Consider the following 7,472-nt stretch of genomic DNA (forward strand, 5'->3'; position numbering starts at 1 on the left):
CTACATTCTTTTAAAAAAATTAACATAGATCATGGACTTAAATGTAAAATATTAAAGATAATATTTTAAAAATCTAGACAATTTTGATAATGACAATGGTTTTGATTGTACAACACCAAATATTGGAATCATGAAAGAAATATTTGATGAGTTTAACTTAATTAAAAGTTATTTGCGGCCAAACATGGTAGCACACACCAGTGGCTAGGGAGGCTGATGCAGGAGGATGGCAAATCCAAAGCAAGCCTCACCAACTTTAGCAAGGCCCTAAGCAACTTAGCAAGACCCTGTCTCTAAATAAAATATAGAAAATGGATAGAAATGTGGGTTGTTGGTAACAACAACAACAAAAAAAGTTATTTGCAAAAGAAACTTCAAGGAATAAGAAGGGAAAAAGCACAGACTGGGAGAAATACTTGCAAAACACATCTAATAAAGGACTTTTATTCAATATTTGCAAAGAACTTTTAAAACAACAATAAGAAAGAAAACAACCTAATTTTAAAAACAAGCAAAATGCCTGCATAGATATTTCACCAAAGAAAACATACAGATGGCAAATAAGATTATAAAAAGATGGCCCACCATAAATGTCAGCGAAGAAAGGCAAATTAAAATGATGATGAGATGCCACTTTGTCTATTAGATGGGTTACTAGAATGGTTAAAATCCAGAGCATTGAAAATACTAAATGCTGATGAGGATGTGGAACAAAATGAACTTTTATTTATTATTAGTAGAAATGCAAAATTGCATTGCCACTTTAAACACAGTTTGATGATTTATAACACAACCAAACAAAAACTCTTACCATTTGATTCAGCAATGACACTCCTTGGTATTTATCCAAATGAGCTGAAAACTTGTGTCCAAACAAAAACCTGCACACAGATGTCCCATAGAGGCTTTATTTGTTGCCAAAACTTGGAAGTAATTGAGTGTCCTTCTGTAGGTAAACAGATAAACAAACTGTGGTACCTCCAGACAATGGAAAATTATTTGGGGCTTAAAGAAACTACCAAGCTATGGAAGAAGCTTAAATACGACATAAGCCAAATACGACATAAGCTTAAATGGATACAACTAAGCCAAATAAGCCAATATGAATGGCTATGTACTATATAATTCCAAATCATGATAATATGAAAAATACAAAGCTATTGAACAGTAAAAAAAAAAAAACGAGCAGTAGTTAACAGGATTAAGAGGAAAAGGAAGGATGAATCGGTGAAGCACAGAGTATTTTTTAGGACAGTGTAATCATACTGCACAATGCTTTAGTAGACACACATCATAATTCTTGATGAATATTCATAGAATGTACAACACCAAAAGTGAACCTTAATGCAAACTATTGACTTTGGGTTATAAAAATATGTCAAGATAGTATCATCCTTTGAAATTAATTTGTTGATAATGGACGAGGCTCTCTGTGTGTGAGAGCAGGATATGCTTACTTCAGGATATACTTACGTATATACTGCTCAGATTTGCTATGAGTCAAAAAAATTTTTTTTGCAGGGATGTGAAACCAATGAAAATGTTATATATTGTTGATGTGTGCATAAATGGTATAAACACTCTGAAAAATCCATTTGGCAGCATCTACTAAAGCCAAACATATGCATGCCCTTTGACACTCAAAACAAGAACTATCATGGCCATTGCAACATAATTTTAAGCGCCAAGATATGTAAACAACCCAAAGGTTCATCACTAGTAGAATAATAAATGGTGATACGTTCACACAATAGAACTTTATATAGCAGTTTGTATAAATGAATTTCAACATAAGAGTTTGGGTGAATTTCATAGGCATAACATTGAACAAAAGAGTCTTAACAACAACAAAAAAGGTCTAACGCTATTAGTTCATATTTATTATGCACAAAAACAAACCACTGTTGTCAGGTAATAAGTGGGAAAAAGTTGACGGGAACTTGAGCTGCTGTCATGTTCTCTTTCTTAATCTAGGTGCTATTACATGACAGTGCATAGCAGATTACAATTTATTGGGAAGACTTATATAATATTTACCACGGATTAAACCTAGGGACACTTTTTAATCTACTGTCTTACATGTATATTATATTCAATAGAGAAAAATCAAAACAATAGTTTTTTTTTTTCCCTAAAGTGCATGTAAAGATAAAACTGTCACAATATTTTAATGAAACATGTATTTAAGTGACCAAATGATTTGGGTCTAACATCACCTCCTTATGTCTCTCTTCTTCATTCTTAATTTTCAACAGCTTCATAATTATGTAACAATTAGGTTGTAATTTGGTACTTGAATCAGCAACACAGAAGCTGATGAAATTCATTTCAAACTGGAAAAGATGGTATGTTTACAAGCATGATTCTTACTTTTACATGGGCTGCAGCATTAAATATGAACTAATGATTGCCACATAACGTTACATTTAAATTAAGATCTAGTTCAATAGTTGCTATTTTATCTAAAAATTATAAAATATTAGTGATGGTCATAATGTGGAGACATTATTTTTGCCCAGGTACCAAAGCATGTAGTTACAAGATCCTTCTCTAAATATTCTTCTTCTCTATCAAATATTTTCACACAGAGAAGAATGGATTTGATAATAAAGTGTTTTAAGAGCTTTTAAGAGGAGATAAAAATGAAAAGTTAGCTCTTGAGAAAATTTGACTTCTCAACTGAAGGACTGTATAGAAATTTTCCGAGTGTTCTATGATTAAGCGATTTTCTCTGTGCTAAGATTAAGTTTTAAGTGGTCAGGTACTTTGGGAACCATACAAATTATTCAATAATTCAAAATTATTCAATAATCAACAAACAATCATAAAAATTTACACACACACATACGTAATTTTTACCAGGGATTAATTTTTTTTTTTTCATCCTCAAACTTTAGTAGATGTCCTAGGTTGCCTCCTGCTGCTACAGTTTGAATGTAGTTGGAACGTGTTCCCACTAAAGTATGCCATCATGTGCTAGAAGCTTGGTCCTCCACGTGGCAGTGTTGAGGTGGTGCAACCTGTAAGATATGGGACCCTGTACCTTATTGGTGGAAGTGCAGACTAGTACAACCACTCTGGAAAGAAGTTTGGAGATTTCTCAAAAAACTAGGGATGGAATCATCATATAACCAGCTATCCACTCCTGGGTATTTTCCCCAAAGTTCTAAAAATGGCATTCTACAGTAATACAGGCACCTCAATGTTTATAGCAATGCAATTCACAATAGATAAATTATGGAATCAACCCAGATGCTCATCAATAGATTAAGATTAATAGAATGGATTAAGAAATTGTGGTATATATACACATTGGAGTTCAACTCAGTCACAAAAAAGAATGAAATTATGGCATTTGCCAGTAAATGGATGACAATGGAGAATATCATGCTAAGTAAAATAAACCAAACTCAGAAACCTAAAGGTCAAATATTTTCTCTCCTATGCAGAAGCTAGAGTAAAATAAAGGAAAGGGGGAGGAAAAGATAGGATGACATTTAGAACCAATCAAATATAGATTAATAGATGAGCAAAAGAAGTTCAGTAGAGTAAAGGAAGAATGGGAGATGGGAGGGAGGATGGGAGGGGAAAAGGAGAGGGAAGAAGGCAGATCATGAACTGAAACTGATTTCTGTCCATGTATCAGTTTTTCAGGATGAACCCAACTATTGTTTATGATCCCTTATAAAAAACTATAAATCTTTTATAAGAAAAGAGAAAAATGTGGAACCCACTGGAAGATGATTAGGTAATTGGGAATACTGTCCTTGGAAGGAAGTAATGAAATACTTACAGGGTCCTACTACTTAGTTTCCATAAGAACATAAATACAGCAAGTATAAGCCCCTGAATCTTTTTGCTCCCTTTATCACCATGTGACTACTGTGTCCTCTCACGCTTGTTCCCGAAAGAATGTCATCTGCCATATACCGACATAACCAAGAGTTCCCTCACCAGAGGCCAGACATATTGGACCACTGAATTATGGACTTTCAGCCTCCAAAACTGTGAAGTAAATATACCTTTTAAAATCAAATATTTAAATCAATTATTCAACCTTTGATATTTTGCTATAGTAACAGAAAAATGGATGGCTCATTATAAACAGACCCTAAAAGAGATATTTGTGAAAAACTGATTTATTAGGAAATGCTCCAACAAAGACCAGTAGGAGAGTGGGAAAAGGGAACTGGAAATAAATGGAGCCAAACAAAACTGAGATATCAAGTAATGTCTCTCCGTTGGGTCAGTTTGGTAGTAAGCTATGGAGACATTATAGGAAATACCACTGAATACTATGGATCAAAAGCAGAAAGCAGAGAGGATCAACATCCTTAGCTAAGGGCTAGCCCCTAAGGGACATGTATTTTTAAGTATTTCTGGCACCCTGTGTGTACAGGTAATGTAATAGCAAGCAGCCTTAGGGCAGTTCTCAGAAAGTTGTAGATGCTGGCTTGAGAATAAAAGCCCAACAAGAGCAGGTATGCGTGGTAACAGGATCTGAGGGAATTCAGACAGAGCACTGATGGCATCTGCATCAGTGAGTTTGCTTCTTTTTAAAACCACAGAAACTATAGTGTTCGTTCACTTAAAAAAATGGCCCTTTTCAGAACTCTTCTTTCTTGATGACGTGCTTTAAATAATCAGGATATTGGCTTTCTGTTCATCTTTTTTTGAGACATGTCTCTTCAGGTCTTTGCCTATTTTTAATCAGGTTATTTGTTTTCTTACTCTTGAGTTATTTATGGTCCATACATACTTTGGATGTTAATCCCTTCTCATGTATATAGTTTGCAAATATTTTCCTCTCACTCCATAGGTTGTATTTTTACTCTTGATGGTTTCTTTTGCCATACAGAGGCTTTTTGGAATGAAGTCAAGATCTGTGTCGAATAACATGGTGACTGTAGTTAATAATAAATTGTATTTTTTTGAAAAATATTGGGATAATGAGCATAGAATGTTCTTATAACAAATGATAATTACATGAGAAGCAATGCATATGTAAATTAACTATATTTAGTCATTTCACAATGTTCATATATTTCAAAACATCATGTTGTACACAGTAAATACATGTTTTTAAAAAGAAATAAAATAATGAAAATGAATTCATATATTCATCCAATGAATGTCATAGAAATGTTTTAGGCATGAAATAACAGAGTGTAGAAAAAGATAAAAGAATAAATATAACACTGTCTCTTTTTTCATCAGATGAAAATACAACAGGTTAAGGAAGAATGAATTGATTATAGAAACATGGAAGAAACACATTACAACATACTATGTGTGGGGCAGGAAGTACTTTACTTAGTGATCAGGCTACACAGAGGAAGTAACCTTTGTGTTGATCTAGTGTTGAGAATTCACTGGGGGTTTGGGCAAGAGAGTAGTGGATTTGATTGTATGTTTCTATTAGAAATTCTTGAATATTACCATAATAACAAAGACATGACAGAATAGCAAGAATATCAAAACATTGAAGAGAGGAATGTGAGAATTAAATGGTAGAAAAGTTAAAAGCAATAATAAAGATATGTTGTTTTAGTTAACTTTTCATCACTGTGACAAAAATAGCCTATAAGAACTACTTAAAGAAGGAAAAATTTATTTTGGGCTAATTGTTTCAGAGGTTTCAGTACATAGATGAATGACTTCATTGCTTTGGACCCAAGGTGAAGCTGCACGTCATGGCAAAAAGGCCCATCAGAGGAAAGCTGCTCAGCTCTTGGAGGGGTCAGAGAATAGAGTGGGAAGAGACAAAGGGACCCTAGGGAAAATTCACCCTCCTAGATATACACCCAGTGACATGCCTCTTCTAATTATGCCCTACCTGTCTCCAGTTGCCACGCAGTCCATTCAAACTAGGATGAACTGATTAGGTCACATCTCTCACAATCCAATCATTTCACCTCTGCAATAATATAGGAGGTTTTGGAGAACATTTCATATCCAAATAATTACATATGTGATATTAAGCTGCAATTTGAGGTTGAATGTGAAATTATTCAAAATGAAATAAAAAAGCTAAAGGATTAAATTTTTGGATGATTTGAGTAAAAATTATTAATATCCTTTTAAATTTTTTTTAGTTGTAAAAGGACACAATACTTTTGTTTTATTTATTTATTTTTATATGGTGCTGAAGATCAAATTCAATGCTTCACACATGCTAGGCAAGCGGACTACCATTGAGCCACAACCCCAGCCCCTATTATCCTTTGTTTTCTTTTTTGTAAAGAGGAAGGGAAAAGTTTGTTTTGGCTTGTGGTTTCAAAGATTCAGTCCATGGTTGGCCAACTCCATTGCTCTGGGCCCAAGGTGAGGCAGAACATCATGGCATCAGGATAGTGGCAGAGGAATGCTTCTCAGCTCATGGCAGCAGTGAAGCAGAGAGAGTGAGCCTAAATTAAAGTTTGAACTAGTTGTCACAGTGCTCACTGAGGTAAATAATTTTTCTAGAGATAGATATAGGAAAAAAAGATGATGATTAAAAAAGTGGTATATCCAGACAATGTAAATCTCATAGGAATAAAAGGGAAAAGAGCAATAAGTTTAAGGTGACTGGGGAGATTCAGGAGAAGGTCAATGCCACTTCCAAACCTTTGATCATCCTGTACCTGCGTGATCTAAGGGAAAAGAGTGCCACTTAGAAATGCCATGCTGCAGTTAAGAAGTGTAGATAATGAGTCATGGGAGCTTGGGGCACTAGAAAGAAGATTCCTAAACGTGTATAATGAAAGCATGTTGTAGAGAGTGGGGTTAGAGAAGAATGAGCTTTGGGGAGATTAGTTAGGGTAGTCAAGGAATAAGAATCTAAGAAAGATAGGGTGATGAAATACTTGTATTGGGGATCAAGACCAGAGATGAAAGGCATAAGTCGAGCTCATTTTCCCTGGGTGCTTTAAATGAAACTTTTACTGTAGTAGCATATCATGTATGGGATTAGAGGTGGCAAGGACTGAGACAGAAGCAGTGCTAAGAAGATTGGAGGAAAACAGCATGATTGGGATAACTTGGTTTTTAGTTTCCATAAATTAAAACATTAAAATATGATTAACTTATAGTTTACAATTTATATAACTGACTCATATACAATTATAGTATTTGATCAAATGTGGGGCAGTTACAGATTTTTTTGTATTGAATGACAATAGGAGAATTTGGGTGCTTTAAATTATAAAATGGAGAGCTTCCAATCACTCCTGCAAGGTAGGCGGGCCTGCAACCCACCGGCAGAAGAGGAGCAGCGGCCTGCTGAGAGGCAGAGCCACCCCCTCCCCCCGCACCTGCAAGGTAGACGGAACTGTGACCACCATCAGAACAGGCCAGACCTGCAACCGACAGACAGAACAGGCCCAGTGGCCTGAGGAAGGGTAGAGCCTCCCCCCACCCCCCGCGCCTGCAAGGTAGGCGGACCTGCGAACCACTGGCAGAACAGCCCCAGAGGCCTGCAGAGGGGCAGTGCC

This window comes from Marmota marmota, unplaced genomic scaffold, assembly GCF_001458135.2.
Source record: "Marmota marmota marmota unplaced genomic scaffold, marMar, whole genome shotgun sequence".
Taxonomy (NCBI): Eukaryota; Metazoa; Chordata; class Mammalia; order Rodentia; family Sciuridae; genus Marmota; species Marmota marmota.